The sequence below is a fragment of the Piliocolobus tephrosceles genome, chromosome 7 (genome assembly GCF_002776525.5).
Source record: "Piliocolobus tephrosceles isolate RC106 chromosome 7, ASM277652v3, whole genome shotgun sequence".
NCBI lineage: Eukaryota > Metazoa > Chordata > Mammalia > Primates > Cercopithecidae > Piliocolobus > Piliocolobus tephrosceles.
In genome coordinates, this window is record NC_045440.1 from 30667917 (window position 1) to 30685936 (window position 18020).

The 18020-nt window shown below is 38.7% G+C and overlaps 1 protein-coding gene and 1 long non-coding RNA gene across 10 annotated transcripts in view; both read left to right on the forward strand.

Moving 5' to 3' along the window:
* NRG1 (neuregulin 1) overlaps window positions 1–18020 on the forward strand; it is a 1136418-nt gene that overhangs the window by 777414 nt on the left and 340984 nt on the right. The gene's annotated exons all lie outside the window — the stretch shown is intronic.
* The window catches only part of LOC111544149, a 55436-nt gene continuing 46642 nt past the window's right edge, over window positions 9227–18020 (forward strand). The window contains exons 1-2 of the long non-coding RNA XR_002732056.1: window positions 9227–9341; window positions 9699–9777. This is a non-coding gene — a long non-coding RNA (uncharacterized LOC111544149). The remainder of the gene's footprint in view (window positions 9342–9698; window positions 9778–18020) is intronic.

The following is an 18020-nucleotide window of genomic DNA, read 5'->3' on the forward strand; positions in this document are numbered from 1 at the left end:
AGAGGACTGGGAGAGTGGACCAAATTTATAGTTCCTTCAAAGTCTATTTAAATATTTAAAACCATTCATTTTTTTGTTAACAGTTAGATATTAATTCTCATATATGTCACATATTTCTTTTGCAGAATTGAAAACATTTTTTAAAACACCCATTTCAATAATATTGCATGCAAGGTAAACAAGAGGTTAGAATAACTAGTACAACATAACACAGCTTGACTAAAACACCTCATCATGATACAAGTACATCTTCTTTTACATTTATGCAAAGTGAAACATTGTTTGTCTCTCTCCGTAGTCCAGAAAGATCTGTGGGGTAATTGTTCATTGTCCCCTCACACCCTGTTTATATTGCATGTCTTCTATTTTAATAATCCCATTAAACAGATGGAACCACAAAAACACAGCTGGGATGGCTCGCTCAGTTGGTCAATGGCGTCAGAGAACTTAAAGTGCCTGATGCTGATGACTCTTCCAGAAAACAATCCTCTTATGAGGGTCAGGGTCTAGAGAGTCCACGTTGCTGCACATGCTCTCTGTGTTTAATACCAGGTAGCATGACAAAGTGCAAGCGTATGACAAGGACTTTCAGTGTGACCATCAGCTGGAAGAGGCCAAGTGTGTGCAGCTCCCGGGGGAGTGGCACATGCTCCTCTTGTGGTTTAATGGTGGTTTGTGGCTCCACTTCCCTTAGGTATTGTTTTTGTTGTTCTTCTCCCAGCACCACATTTTATTTTGATGTTTTAAAAGAGAAAGAAAAGTTCCAAAAACCTCCTTTTTCATATTTCCTCTTTAAGATCCAGCAAAATTTCTACGACTGGCCTTTTCCAGATGGCATGCCCAGTATTGCTGAGAGTTTGAGGCACCTCAAGCTCTGGGCTCAACACCGAAAGGTTCTTTAAATGTGCCTTTCATCCTTTGGTTTCTGTCACTTGATGATGGGTAACCACCCTCATCTCTCTCTCTCTTTTTTTTCTTACTAAACATGGGATTACTGGAAATATTTCATGAATGGATATATGCTGTTGGTTAATCCATTTAATCCATTTAACCAAACTCGCACTGATGGATGTGGAGTGTTTACAACATTTTTGCTCTCATAACAGTGCTTGACAATGTAGGGATTTGTCAGGTTTTAATCCAAACAGGGTTTTATGATACTCACCATTATACTATCAGATACTTTTTCCCACTGACATGCTTTGGCTCTGTGTCTCCACCCAAATCTCACCCTGGGTTGTAATGCTCACCAACCCCACGTGTCAAGGGTGGGACCAGGTGGAGGTAATTGCTCATGGGAGCAGTTTTCCCTCATGCTGTTCTTATGATAGTGAGTGAGTTCTCAGGAGATTTGATGGTTTTTATAAGAGGCTTCCCCCTTCGCTTGGCACTCACTCTGTCCTGACCCTCTGTGAAGAGGGTGCCTGCTTCTCCTTTGCCGCCTGCCATGATTGTAAGTGTCCTGAGGCCTCCCCAGCAGTGTGAAACTGTGAGTCAATTAAACCTCTTTCCTTTATAAATTACCTAGTCTCGGGTATTTCTTCATAGCAGTGTGAGAACAGACTAATACACTCACCTTTTGAATACATTATGTGAAGTACAATAGTTTTTTCCAAACCAAACTAGACCTTGCTAAATCCTTTACCATAGACCCCCAGGTTGAGAGAGACAGAAAAAGGAATTGATCTGAATCAAATTTGCTGTTTTTAAGAAGTAGGGTAGGGAAGGGACCAATGTGAGATGTACAAAAATTGGCTCCCAAAGTACAGAAAAATAAAGATTTGACTTGCCTACTCCTGGCATACCATTTGCAGGTTCTGGCCAACATCTGCCCTTCTCTGAGCCTGGAGCTTCTCTCTTTAAAATGGGAGATAATTGCTGGGCAGCTAGAGCTCACAGGCACACCGCATGATGAGTGAGGTCATGTTAATAAAGCCCTGGGAAAGAAAAGCAATGTGAAACAGCAGGGCTATTACCATTCCAAGATGATTTTATACAAGTAAAGCTTCAGTTCAGTGTGATGATTAACAAGCTATTAGAGCCAAGTTATTGATTCCTCTATCTTTAGAGTAGCTAATGCAGTGTGCACCAATAGGCCACAGACCCCAAGCTTTCCTTCTTCCTGTTCTCCTGTTCTATGATGCTTTCCTTAGGAAAATGCAAATCACTTCACATACACAGTGCAACATCTTTAAGGCAGGTGCCAGGAGAGAGGAAAAACACCTAAGCTGACTTTGTGTTGTTTTTATTAATTTTTCTGATAATAAAGATTACTACAGATACGTAAAAAAATCAAAACATAAAAAGTAGAAACAAAAAGTCAAATTCTGCATGTTCTCACTTATAAGTAGGAGCTAAATAATGTGTACACACCAGCATAAGAGAACGGAACAATAGACACTGGAGACTTGGAAGAGCGGGTGAGTGAGCGTGGTTGAGGGATGAAAAATTACCTTAGAGATACAGTGTACATTATGTGGATAATGATTTCACTAAAACCCCAGACCTCATCACTATATGACATATCCACATAACAAAACTGCACTTATACTCATAAACTTATATTTAAGAAAAGAAGTAGAAAAAAGAAAAGTTTTTTAAAGCAGAAAGAGGAAAGAAAGTAAAGCATCATCCCAATTTCTTTCTCCCTGAAGCAGCTAGTTTTGCTAATATAATCATATATACACACATATGTATCATATACATATGCACACATATATATGATATTAAACCTGTTGTTTTATAACTTGTTCTTTGTTCCTTTTCTAACATATGCCTCACAAAATAATATCACTGGTAGTTTCCCATTTCAATTAATACAGCTATCAATATAATTTATCAGCAAAATATTTTATGGATGTGTGTACAGTTTTGGTTAATCCATTTAACCAAAATCCTGTTGATGAACATAGAATATTTACAACATTTTTGCTCTCACAACAATGCTCTGATGAACCTCATACATTCATCTTTGAGCTTTTGACCAATTTTCCCTCTGTGATAAATTCCTGGAAGTAGAATTCTTGGGACAAAAGATTTAGAGATTTTGTATCTTTAAACATATTAGCAGTTTGCCAACCCAAAGGGTTGTATGAGATTACTTTCTGCCTACAGTGTAACAGACTGCCAACTTCTCCCAACAACCTTGCTGACAACGGGTATTGTCAATTTTTTGGCTCTTTGCCAAGCTGATAGGCGAATGGAATGTCTAATGGTTTTTGAATTACATTCTGACTGTGCTGCATCAGACTGTAACTGAATGCAGTTGTGATGTGTCAGGGGACCTGGTTTAACTCATAGCACACTGTTTGAATCTGTGTAATAACTAACTATGATATAATCAGGGTTTCTTGCAGTTTTGAAAAAGAAGCCAAACTTTCACATGTTTTAAATTACTCTCTCATTTACACTCTCCATGTGTTAGATCACCTGGGAAGCCCTTTGGAGATGCCCCAAATGACCCAGTACAAGTTGTCAACCGCACTCTCCATGAAAGAGAGATTGTTCTGGTCCAAATCCTATGCTCTAGAGGAGCATCTTGGAAACAGCACTGCCCTATAACTGATATCGCTCCATTGGGTGGCCTATGGATTTAATTCACTGGGAAGTATCAATCCCTTTGCCTTCAGCAATAATATTTTCACAGTTTCGATGTGTTTTAAAGGTTATTGTCTCCAGGACAGGTAATTGAGGAAGCCTCACACTTCATCAGAGGCCATTTCATCTTTATTACACAGCCACACGCAAGGCAGCATTTTCTCCTTTCACTGATGGATTATGTCAAGATTTACAAGGTCTGGTCTACATGAAAGCAAACACATGTTTGGGCAAACAGTCAAATAATTCAAAGATACAGGGTCAGCAAGATCCTAATATAACAGTCAGGACTTCCAGCCTGAGCAACAAAGTGAAATCTTGTCTCTACAAAAAATACACAAAATTAGCCGGGGATGGTGGCTCTCGTCAGTGGTCCCAGCTACACGGGAGGCAAAGGTGGGAGGATTGCTTGAGCCCCAGGAGGTGGAGGCTGCAGTGAGCCATGTTCATGCCAGTGCACTCCAGTCTGGGCAACAAAGCAAGACCTTGTCTCAAAAAATGATAATAATAAATAATAAAAGTCACAACTTTCTCCTCTTCTACATGTGCCAGAGACCCACCAACTAACCCGCATACACACATATACACAGACACACAGATACACACACCATACACTTATTCTTTTCTTAAAATGTTGCTTTCAAATATTTGCTTTGCATGCAGTTTTCTATGAAGACATGACCAGTTTCAAGATTATTTACTCTAAGTTTTCTGACTGGTTGTCAGTCAATCAGTTTGGAACCCTGCCATAACCTATTTTCCTCAAATTCCTTGCAGATACTGGAGTAATAAGGAATGCAAATGTTATTTTGAGCCAATATTTTGAAAGTTCTTATTTGGAATTCTACAAGTTCATGTCTCTTGCTCAGTTCCTAAGCCCTTTTTCTAGATAATCATCCAGAAGATAATCATTCAGCAGGTATCCTGGTGCATTCGGCTGACTTGATTAGTTGGGTCTGAGCAGTACATCCCTGAGTTCTAACTTGGGTTTCTCAAACTCCTTTTCCTTTGGGTTTCTCAGACTCTTCTCTCAAACTCAAACTACCTTCTCCAGTCCATTGCTAAAGCTAGTATGACCTTTGCTCTCTCTCCATTTCTTGACTTGTGGCATCCACAGCAGCATTACATGAACTTTACATTGTAGGCTAATGTGAGCAGGTCACTCAGCCTGAAAGCACTCACCCTGGGCCTCTAGAGCCAAGTTGCCTCAATACACTTCACTATGGCTTCTCAGAGTATACTCACCTTGAATGTTTAGAAAAGTTACTCTTTTTAGGGTTCAATGAGATTAAAAGCACGGATACCAATTCTGTGGTCAGGAATCAGGAAAATCTGGGAAATGAAGAACGAAATGAGGCCTTACCATTTCGATGCAAAGATCATATTCGAGTGAGTCAGGAAATCTGATTTAAGTCCCAGATCTGCCTCTTACTAGTTTTAGTATCTTGGGCAATTCTAGGCTGGACATGGTGGCTCACACCCATAATCCCAGCACTTTGGGAGGCCAAGACAGGAGAATGCTTGAGTCCGGGAGTTCAAGACATGCCTTGGCAACAAAGGAAGGCCCCATCTCTACAAAAATAAAAATTAGCCAGGCATGATGGTACATGCCTGTAATCCTAGCAACACAGGAGGTGGGAAGATCACTTGAGTCCAAGAGGTCAAGGCTGCAGTGAGCTATCATCTGCCACTGCACTCCAGCCTAGGTGAGACAGTGAGATCCTCTGTTAAAACAAAAACAAAAACAAAAAAACAAAACAAAACAAACAAGCAAAAAATTGGAGGGAATTTAGTTCATATATTTAAGTCTTTGTTTCCTCATCTAGAAGATGTAGTAAAGATAAATGAGGTCATATATGATTGTCCCTGGCATAATATTTTGGTACTTATTGAAAAGCAGCTATTATTTTAAGTCCTTTGCCTACATTTCTATGATTTACTGTATATCAGTAGCATTTCTCCAGCCCATCTTGGCTAGGCAAGTACCACTGAATGTGAAGGAGGCCAAATAGAATGATACTATCCAAGCTGTAAATAAACAAATGAAAGAAAACATCTAAATGCATGCCTCTTTGGAGTGGCATTTGCATCAGTTGCCAATATCCATAGAACAAATGCCTTCAGGCAGGAGAAGTTGGGATAATGTCAATGTTTTTAATAGCTATAGTAGAGTCTTATTTAGAAAGTAGTAATTATCTCTCCATATTGATTTTTTACATCCCCTCAATAAATCTAGAAGAAGTGTGAAGACCATCTGTAAGTGTGATTTTTACCAGGATCGGACTCTAATTTGCAATGGCTATGTGTCTGTTTGATTTAGATCAGGGGTTAGCAAACTACAGCCTACAAGCCAAAACTACCTCCTCCCATCTATTTTTATAAATAAAGTTTTATTGGAACACATCCATTTCTTTATATCTATGGCTGCTTTCATGCTACCATGGTAGAGTTATTTAATTGTAACAGAGATCTAGAGCCCATATTGCCCACAGAGCTGAAAACATATGCACCATTAACCCTTTGCAGAAAAAAAAAAAAAAAAACTTGCTGACTCGTGATTGAGATTATAGTAGTATTACTTCTGATTGATTAGGTAGTAATTGGTCCCAGCGTGTAAAGTTTCTAATATTGAAAGTCACATGATAGAGGAGCTAGAGGCTTAAGAAAAGTATACATGAATTTATTTATTTGGAATAGGAAGGGAAACATCCCTGGTATCATCATGATGGCGTACAGAGGCAGGGCTGAGAGCTAGAATACAGAATATGCCCTTCGCTAGAAGCAGTTTCTCGGGCTGGGTTAGAGTGGGTAGAAACTGGATCATCCTGCCACAGGTCCAAGTAAACAGGATTTGGCGCCCTGCATAATGGCTATAAAGAAACATAAAGGTGATTTCTCCAAGTGTTATGGTAGGTGAGAAATATTTAACAAATAAGAGCAATCAGAATTGGTCCCATATTAAAAAAGTCTGTTTTGGAGCCCAGACTAAATAGACTGTGCAGTGAGAAATGAAAGGTCAATTTAGGTCACTCGCTTAGGGCAAAATCATGACTTAGGAAATCATGACTAGATAAATATCCAGTGAAGAGTGGGGAGAGAAGATTCATCAATGGCCATAGGTTGCTGTGAACTACAGAACTGAAGCATGAATGTATGAATAAAGTGCTGTATTGATGGACAGATGTGTGCATTCTTATTTATATGCCATAAAAAATCTGAATCAATTTATATTTGAAATAGAGAAAAGCTAGTTCAGATGTTTGAAACTTTTCTGACGCAAAATGTTGTGTAATTCATAAACAATTCCTTGTGTTTTAGTTTATAGTATGTCCAGAATATAGGACTTGTCTACTCTAATGTATAAAACAAAAGAACTTCAGGTTGATTTGTTTGTTAAGTAGTAGACATTCTCTTAGGATGTTTATGTTTGTGAAAATGATAAATTGATGAATACATCCACAGAAAATGTAGACATAGGTCCTTCTCTCCCAGCTTCAACACCACACCCTACACACACACACAATGCCTTCCTTCTAACCTTGTCTATACTGTCTCTACAACACCCAAAGCATATGCCCAGGATAAGCTTCTTTTTCAACCGCCTATCAGGCTTTCAACATGTGGTTTGAAAAGATAGTGACATTGCTATGCTCTGACATACACCGTAATGTCAGTACAGCAGAAGCAAGTGGAAGATTCTACTTTTCCGATAAAGATCAGTTGCTGTTTCCTGTCTTGAAGACGAAAGTTGAGCAAATGCAAAGGTCATCTGTGTTTATATTAACAATGTAAGAGTTACACTACATTTTCGCAACAACATCAGGCCATTATTTATCCACTTGTCCTTTTTTTTTAATCATTCCTTTGAACTGCCTGCATTTGCTTATCGTGATATTTCTCAGTCTGTAAACAGCCTGAGTAGCTGTTCTATTTCTCTAAATAGTCTTAGGTAATTTTATTATCCAGAATTATAAGTCATCAGAATGCACCCATCTGTTATCCTTCTACATCTGGGCTAACTTTAACTCTTTAAGCCCATAGGAAAAGTAGAAAAGCCACTATGATATGAGTTTGATACTTTTTTCCTACCATACTGCTTTCCAGCATATGGTTTTCCCTGAAAAATCACAAGGATGTCTTTACAAATGTTTTATTTTGCTTTGGATATGGCATTAAACTTGGTGGATCCTCCACCTCAACTTGGCTCTTTCTGATTTTCTGTTACCCTAATTATCCTTCCTGGGATCACAGCTGGTCAGAGCCTCGTCTTATCAATTTAAAAAACCTCTAAAGATGTGAAAGCTGCCTTTCCAGTGGTCAACAAGCAGATCTCCATAGCAGAGGAGCTGCAACTGGGGCAGAGAGCCAAAGATAGCTTGTGCCAACCACCTTGTCAATATGCCAATCATCTTGTTATATTTTATTACATGTATGATTTGATTTTCTTACATGTACGTTTTAGAGGTAACAAAATATTGGTAAACCTGTTTTCAATCATTTTGATTACCTTCAATTTGATAACTCCTTCAGTAATGAAGAAAAAAACGGGCTATTGTTTTTGAATTACATTTATCAAATGATTCTAAGATTGTTCTAATGTGTGCGACAGGATAAGCTCTCTTTTAATTGCCAGTTGGAGAAATATGCTCAGTATCAAGGAAATGGAGAAATGCTTCATTATTTACATTGGCTAATGTATAAATACAATATGAACAGGGGCGGTTTCAACCCTGCAAACATTTTCTTCCAAGTTGCTCTCTGTTTCAGCTAGAATTGGCTAGATTGTTCAGTGGTCACAAACTACCCCAAAATCTTAACAGTTTACAACAACTGAAGTTTATTTTCTAAATATACAACATCCAGTGAGTATTGGCCAGTGTTGGCTTGGGGTTGTTCTCCATGTCATGACCCTAGGGACCGACAGCGTTGGAGGAGTCTCTCTTCTATTATTGATGTTCACCATGACAAAGGCAATGACCATGGTGAACCACATGCTACATTTTAAGCTTCTACCTGGACACCACACAAGTCACTTCCACTCCCATTTTGGTGGTAAAGCAAATCAATTCAAGTCTGACTTCAGCGTCTTTGGGAAATATAATTCCACTGCAGGAGGGGAAGCAGATATGGGTGAAATGTAATACAACTCACCTTTCCATTGAGTCCTAGTATCATTGCTTTATTTGAGTGAAATCTTTTTTTTTTTTTTTTTTCCTTACAGATCTTCTTTAAAACATTAGCCCGGAAACAGTATCTGTAGAAATCAGCTTTGTTAGTTCTAAACAGGGCTTTATTGTTGGGATGTGTTGTCTGCCTTTGTTAGCAGATTTCAATCATAGCCCTAAATGGAAGACACATTTTAGGGCTGTTGCTGCTATAGAACTCCAGGTCATTCTGCTTACGGGTTTCACACTTATGTATGAAGGGAGTACACCCTTGGCCAAAAGAACCAAGGCTGCTCGGTTAGCTGCTGGTTGTCCTCCAGCAAATTCCTAGAACTAAATGTCAGGTGCTGAGGTGTCACGACTCAGCAAGTCCTAGAACCTGTGCTTATGACAGCACTCTGATAATTCCCGGTTATTGCATCACTCCCTGATGGAAACCCAGCTTTTATTTCAGCAAAAGTAATGGATTGTTCCAGACCCCTGACCTCCCTTGAAGATGTCTTTTTGTTGGATCTGGCCCTGTATATTTTCCAGTTGGTTCAAGACCTAGAGAAATTTCTACAGACTCTCTCATACCAGGTAGGTGTTTGTTTGTTTGTTTGTTTGTTTGTTTGTTTTGCTTTTGGGATAGTACCTAGTCATATTCAGTCCATATTGGAAAGCATAAATTAATGTTACATATATAAGCTTGTTCATTCCACTCCATGTGTTAGGTTTTCATTAGTGAACACTGACTGCAAAAATGCCAAGGTATAGCCTTATGCAAGCCAATGTTGGACTTTAGTGATCTGAGGGTGGAAGTGAAATGAAGTGTGTGTGTGTGTGTGTTTTTTTTTTTCAAGTCAACTAAATGAACAGGCTGTATGTTTCACAATATGAATTGGGTTGTGATATACAAAGTATTTATCCAAAGTTACTCTTCTCTTTTTTTTTTAGAATGACAAGACCCAAATGGGAGAATTAGACCAGAAGCAACAATGCCCTGGGGCTTAGTGAAATTGACCAAAATGTGAAGGTAAGTGTTTTCAGACCTTGGTTTCCTAGGACCAAGACTTGGCCTCATCAAACATAGTCACAGTCTCCTCTTACCACATTGGCCCAAATGCTATGAAGACTTTTGCCTACTGACTCAGCTTCTCTTGCCATATACTGATTACTAATGCCAGTAAAATACCTAGGCACCTTGGCAGTAACTTACACAGATATGTATATTTCTAATTACAGGGACATTGTTAGAACATGACTTGGATTAGGGATACACAGCTAATAATTCAAGAAGAAATAATGCTTTGTTTTCAATAGAGGAAAATAAAAGCTTCATTTTAATAATTTTTCCTCCTTTCTCTCCCTTTCTGTTTTAATACTTACGCATGGGTAATATCATAAACTGGCAATACAAGAAGTTCTCGCAAACAGTGTGCCCATTTCTCCTCAGAAACTGGACATCCTACATCTGTTATATGGTTTACCATCCATCCACTTCTTTGCTATAGCTCCAGGTCCAGAATTCTTTGTCATGTCATTGTTCTTGACTGATACCATGTACATTTTTAAGAAATAAATGTAAATTAATTAAAATAATTTAAAAACACGTATCCCTATGGTGTATGTGCATACATTTTGCTTTTTCTAATCTTATGTTTGCAGTTCAAAAAGGTTAAACCTGAGTGTGGTACGTGTGTGTATGGAAACTGAATGCACTATAGGTTCAGATAGGCAAGGAAGTTGCTTAGTAACATCCTGTTCTTGACTGTGCTATCATAATTTGCATTTTCCAATAGAGTGTTTTTCCAGCCTTAGGACAGTGCTACTATTATTGTTGGTGGATTTTGTAATGTAAGCTTGACTCATTCAGTGTCAAAATCACCTAAGGCCAAATTCCCATTCCACAGGAATTCTCTTTCAAGGGATATCCTACCCTTCAAGAGGCCCTTAAGAATTCTCGATTCCTTGAATATAGAACTATTTGTGCTTATTCATAAAATGGGGAATGTTATAATATTTCTCTTGCTTCACTGTGTCCAAGGAAGTAGAGGAATCTGGTACCATATTTATGAGCAGCAATAAACCATGTGTTTTGCTTTTTCCTAAAACAAGGCTGGCAAACTGTTTAAGAACACATGTGCAGAGCTTGGGCACAGGGTGAGAATTTGGTGGTGCAGAGTGAGGCTAGGGATGGGCGTATGGAGAGTTTGATAACCTGATATCAAAGCAATTCCATTCAGACTTAGGACTGAACTGCTCCCAGTCATCCAAGTCATTTTTACTAATATCTGACAACGTTCGAATGTTGTGTTATGTTCAACACTGAAAATAAGGACTGTGTTTTTCCTTTTGTCTAAATGATGATTAAATGATAAAGCAGCTATGGAAGTATTGACTAACGAAGGCATCCATTTACTAGAAAATATGTCATTTGCTATTGCAAATATTTATGGTCTGATTATACCCCATGTTACACTGCAATGGTTTGGGGTTTTTTTTTTTTTTGGTTGTTATTGGTTTTTTTTTTTTTTTTTTGGTATTTTTAGTACATCAGAAACACTTTTCCCAATGTTTGCTAGTTTAAGCATTGGTCAACATTTATTTATTAAGCATTGACTTTATAAAATAGGTAGCAGGAATATGAAAAATGAGTAAGATATGTTCCCTGACATCCAGTAGCTCATAGTCTAGAGATGTCACCATAATAATAACTAGCATTTACTGGACACCAACTATGTCTGCTGAAGTCTATTACCTCATTTAATTTTGACAAAACCTTATGAAATAAATATTATCACACAAACACACACATTTAGAGAATGAATGTGAGGCTCAGAGAAGTTCAACACATTGCCTGTGATCACAGAACCAATTAGTGGCAGAGTTGGGATTTAAGCCCAGATCTTTCTGATTCTAGAGCATATGTTCTATCTATGAAGCTCTTACTGATTTTATTTTATATCAAGTGAACTGTGTAACACATAAAGTCACTCAGGAAACAGGACTGGATGGGGATTATGATACTGGGCAGTACTTACTCTAGCAAATAGGTATCAGAGCCCTGGCATAGGTCTTCACTTTTGCTAGGATTCTGTCCTACTCCACCATTGCTGATAAACAGGAATCCACACATCCTGGTCCAGCCCTTATTCTCAGGCCTCTCAGGGACACTCACTCTCCATCGCATAGTCTCTTCTCCACTTAGTCGATGTTTCCCTCTGCCTTACGGGTGACTTCACCTGCACTTACCAAAACCGTCACCCCTCTTAGTAGTCCTCAAAAGACAAGACTTCAAGGGAGAGTTAATATTCTCAGAGTTCATCAGAAATACCTGTTTCCAAGGTCAAGACCCACCTTAGAAAGGTCTTCATATACCCTGTCTATGCTTATTTTGTGTTTTTATAACACAAAATATTTTAACGATGATTTAATTTAGTTGTGTATTGATAGTCTCTGTCAATCTCTCAGGTTTTTGTTTCCTGAGAGAAAAAATTGCATTCTGTAATTTTTTAAATTTAGAAACAACAGCAATAACAACTTGAGTTGGTGACTTCTGAACCATTTTTGTTCTGATTATCACTGTAAACCTAAATGTGTGAACACTGTCAGTAGGGATAATAGTTACCCTATGGGACTGTTAAGTAATTTAAGATGAGATAAGAAATGCCACAGGTAAAAGGTGTTACTCCACATGTGGTAGTTGTTATTATTTTTTGGGGTGAAGTGTTGGCCTCCCAAAAAGCAGGGTGTTTTAATAGAATATAAGCAACTAAATCCTAGGTTAAAGCAATGAATTCCTAATTGTGGAATTGTCCTCTTCAGTTATCAGGTGGTAAAGGCCTGTCAAGATGTATATGGAAGGAGTGAGATCCTTGAAATATTTAATACACCTGGTGCAACTCCCATCATTAGGTAAACCTGGGCTCATCCCTACTAGACAGTAATAGAAAATTAGAGGATAAAAGGATAGTCACAAAAATAAATAGAATACATTGAAAGCTAACTATGTACTAAACAGTGTTCTAGGAATATTTTACATTTATTAATTCATTTAAACCTCTCAACTCCCTAAAAAGTAGATATTACTAATTATCTCCCTTTCACAAAAAGGAAATCTGAATCTAAGAGAGTTTTAAAAAATTGCCCAAGACCACATAATCAGAAGGAAGATTCTGAATCTGATTTTTCCTCACAGCAAAGTCCACGCATTTTCCACTCTATCACACCGGTTTGTGTGTGTGTGTGTGTGTGTGTGTGTGTGTGTTTGTATTATTATTTTTGAGACAGAGTCTCATTCTGTTGTCCAGGCTGGAGTTCAATGGCTCTCAGCTCACTGCAACCTCTGCCTCCCAGCTTCAAGCGATTCTTGTTTCTCAGCCTCCAGAGTAGCTGGGACTACAGGTGTGCACTGTAGTTTTTGTACAGACAGGGTTTCACCATGTTGCCCAGGCTGGTCTCGAACTCCTTTACTGACTCAATCCTCCTGCCTCCCAAAGTGCTGAGATTACAAGTGTGAGCCACTGCACCCAGTCAAACACACTCTATTTAATATCACAACAAAGTGCTGTCTGCCCTTCTCAGGATGATCCTAGATATTTTTCAGCAAGTTGCATTCAGGTGGAGCAAAAGCTTTTAAATGGTGGTCAATTACACAATGATTAAATTTAATTTACCGTTATAGGTCAAAGGGAAGTGGGAAGAGTGTGATGACTGTATATTTGTCATGTTTCTAGTTATAGTGTACCACTCTGCCTGTATAGCTGAGTGACTGCCAAGAGGTGAGGTCAGGGCGGAGGCCCTAGCCACACGGCACATACTATCTGCCCCCATAGCTATATTGACTTGGACAGTCATTGTGCTGGGTGGTAAAAATTCCAGTGGGCTGGGTAGGACACACTGGGGCCCTGTTTCCTCTCATCTGTATTTGAGAAATAGGCAGCATTGCATCAAGTGGAAGGAACAAGAGATGAGACATCAGGAAAATATCAGAATGAAAGAGAAATGCAAGTCTCTAAAGGAAGTTCCAACTCACTTCAACACCCTGCAGTTAGCAAAAGAGGTGACAGAATCCCAAAAGGGCAGGGGAGAGATTATAGATAGCAGGCTGCTGAAGGAAAAACTAGGTATGTCCAGTAGCAGATCTGTGGAAACTATTAGAAACCGAGCTAATTGTGGACTTCTTAGCATGCCTCAGGAAATGGGAAGGAACTTTTCCCTTTTGGGCTTGTATTTTTTCCAATTTTCCTTGTTCAGGAAAGAATTAATTATTTAAGCAATGTAACTTCCTGCTATGATTTCTCAATTCCACAAAAGAGAATAATTATAGATTAATAATGGACCAAAATAGAAAATGCTAAATGTGTGTAACAGATAAGTGGGAAATGTTCTGTCTTGTAAAGCGTATTGTTTCGATGCCTGGCAACACAGGAACAATTCTCATCTATGTAGCTCTAAATGGATGTTAGAATTCACCCCTCTTTCCTACTGGTATAAATTTTCAGTCTCAGTAGGACTAAGGCTTTGACGCATCCTAAACCTCACCAGGAGTAGGAAATATTTCTCATAGCATGAATATTTTTTCTTCCTTGGATTGAGAGGCTTGTGGCCTTCCCCATGCATGATAACTGGGCACAGTTTTCAGACTGTACCTCACAGTAAAACTTAGACTTCATGCCTGTAATCCCAGCACTTTGGGAGGCCAAGGTGGGCGGACCATGAGGTCAGGAGATCAAGACCATCCTGGCCAACATGGTGAAACCCTGTCTCTACTAAAAATACAAAAATTAGCTGGGCATGGTGGCACATGCCTGTAATCCCAGCTACTTGGGAGGTTAAGGCAGGAGAATCGCTTCAACCAGGGAGTCAGAGGTTGCAGTGAGCCGAGATCACACCACTGCACTCTAGCCTGGCAACAGAGTGAGACTCCATCTCAAAACAAACAAACAAACAAACAAAACCTTAGACTTCATGTTTTAACTATTGAAAAACTTCCATGAATTGGGTACAGTACTGAGCTAAATGTTGTATACATGTTATTTATTCAGAAAATATTTTCAGATACTATGCTGAGTGCTAAAAGCATTGTTCTGCCTTTTAATGCTAACAATGCCTATGAAAAATATGTAGGATTCTCCTGACTTAAAAAATTTAAAACATTAGGATTCAGAAAAGTAACATGCACATGCTCCTATACTTTACATGTGACAGACTGGGATCAAATGGTTTAGGATGCCCTGACTAACTGAACTCTTAATACCCCAGCAGCCCAGATCGGGACCCACCCCTGGGAGTCACAGCCCGCTGGAGCCAGCTTCAGAGGTGCACAGGTTCATTCTCTTCCCTGTTCACCAGTGAAATGAAGGCCAGAGCCTCCATTCCAGGCACTCTGTGCTTTCCAAAGTAACAATTACTTACTTTGACAAGGTAATTTAAAGGGATTGCCAAAATAACTTACAAGAGATTACCAATACAACCAGCCCTCCCATATCTGGGGATTCTACATTTCCAGATTCAACCAACTGAAGAGAGAAAATATTTGAAAAAAAAAAAAACAATTAAAATAATACAAATAAAAACAATACAACATAGCATTTATATCGTATTGGATATTGTAAGTAATGTAGAGACCATGTAAAGTATATGGAAGGATGTGCATATGTTATACGCAAATATGCTATTTTATATCAGGGAGTTGAGCACCCGCAGATTTTGGTATGGGGACAGGGTTCCTGGAACCCACCTCCCACGGATACCTGAGGGACAAATGTAATCACCATGTTTTCCCAGGTGGATTTTTAACAGTGGCCTCCTGGAGACACATGCCTATGGTTTTGTCTAATTGTTAAAAATTGGGATGGGTGAAGAAAGATGGCAGATAGGCACAATGGGAGGCAGATATTTCAGTAAATGCCTCTTAAATCAGATCCTTTCTAGATTCCCTTTTGGCTCTGGATCTGGAAGTTGTCATCATGGTAACCCCAGAGCCCTGTTGGTTTGCCTATTGGTTGGATGGGCCAAAGTGTACACATATCACAAAAGAGTTCTCAAAAAATTTCTTCCCAATAACCAGGGAGATTTATATTTAAGAGCACCTTTAGCCAAACTGAAGGAAGAGGAAGTCCACAAATACGGTAATAGCTCAAGTCAATGAATTAGTGGCTTTGTGTAGGGTAATTGTTCAGACTTCCCCAGTTGACTGGCCAAAACAATTATTTGTTGGCTAGCAGAGTTAGATAATAGAATTTTGCGTAATCCAAGTATTTCATATAGGTCTTTTCTGCTGTTACTGGAGCACCAATGAGCTATTGTATTTGTGGTGATAATATTAGCTGCATAGGTAGTTCTATAAATGTGTCTGGTTAGTAATCCACAAACCTCAGTGTTTTACATTTGTAAGTAAAGAAGTCTGTCCACAGCAAAAACATTATCAGGCAATACTTTTTAGCATAAAAATATAAGTAAAATCAAGTTACTTCAAAGTTCTAAAGAATTAGAAGTCAATAAAACTCATAAATATTTATTTTTTAATGATTCTGGATGTATCTTAGAATCCTAATATAGGATGTACATCCTAATATAGTTAAGTTTACCTGTCATTTATTTTCATGGATATATGCCAGTACTTCTATAGTAACATAATTTTTATTGCTAAAATGTTTTTTATTCTTCAAAATGAAGATTCTTTTCATAGGGTATATTCATCTATCATTTTCCATTCTTTGAATTCTAAAATAAGTCCTAACCTTATACAATCACCAGAAGTGTGTGTTAATCAGTTCTCACACTGCTCATAAAGACATACCCGAGACTGGGTAATTTATAAAGAAAAAGAGGTTTAATGGACCCACAATTCCACGAGGCTGGGAAGACCTCACAATTGTGGTGGAAAGTGACAGGCACATCTTACACGGCAGCAGGCAAGAGAGAATGAGAGCAAAACAAAAGGGGAAACTCCTTATAAAGTCATCAGATCTAGTGAGACTTACTCACTACCATGAGAACAGTATGGGAGAAACCATCCCCATGATTCAACTATCTCCCATCAGGTCCCTCTCACAACACGTGGGAATTATGGGAGCTACAATTCAAGATGAGATTCAGGTGGGAACACAGCCAAACCATATCAGAGTGTATACTTTCATTGTATTCCTCAATCTTCATTCCTTAAGTTTCCAACAAATAATTTGCTTTTGAAAGGATTAGGAACTTAAGTTGACTTTATAGTTATCCAGTAACCTTTTGATTTCTCCAACCAATGATTTGTAAAGTAACCTTCAGATTCAGATTTATCTTTTTCTACTTCACCTGCAATTGCTAAAGTAAGCATGAGTCCCATCACTGAGATGACAGTCTTTCTTGAACAGTTATGCCAAGGTCTTTTTCTATGTAAAGCAGTCATCTATTAGGCTGTCATTGGTCTGTCAAGATGAAACTGTGTGCATTGGATCAATGTGAATGATCATAGAACTTTACACAAATATAGTATATTTCTATTCTTTGCTTGAAGCTTCTGGTTACTTAGATCTTATAGTGCTTCAAACCATAAAAAGTGGTTAAAATACTTAAAAGTTTTAAAGATAAAGATGTCAGTGTCACAGTGCATAACTGGGCTTTACATGGTCAAGTATACACACACACACACACACACACACACACACACACACCCCACACTTTAAAAAATCTCTGGTGTATTATGCCATACTTAGCACCAATACCCATTACAACTCTTCCAATGTTTCCTGGCCAGGCAGGTCACCAAGATGTTTGGGACTGTTTGTGTCTTTGCGCCTACTCATCCTAATATTGTGTGGGGATCAATGGGAGAAATTTTTGGCCTATTTTTAAGCCATATCAGGGGATCTTCCACTTCTAAACTCGCTTAGACTTGGAATTTAAGTCTAGACTATAGGTCCTTCCTCCTCCTGGATGTTTTTGTTTTTAACCTTGCTAACACCTACCTATTCATTGCCCATAGCCTAGGTAGTCTTGAAAAATCCTCCATTTCCCCAGCTTCCCCCAATGCCTCCTCAGATCGCAGTGTCACTCCTGTGTGCCTCCTTTAGGGGTTTTTGTTGTCATTGTTGTTGTTGTAGTTACCACCTTATATTGTAAAAGTCTATTACTCAGGAAGCATTCCTCCCTCCTTTATGTGCAGAATTCCTTGACAGAAAGGACAGGTCGTGTTTACCACTGTCTCGCCTCCAATGACCAGCATAGAGCCTGGCTTTATGATCAGCTCTAAAGAAATGCTTGTTGATGGGCAAATAAACTCGA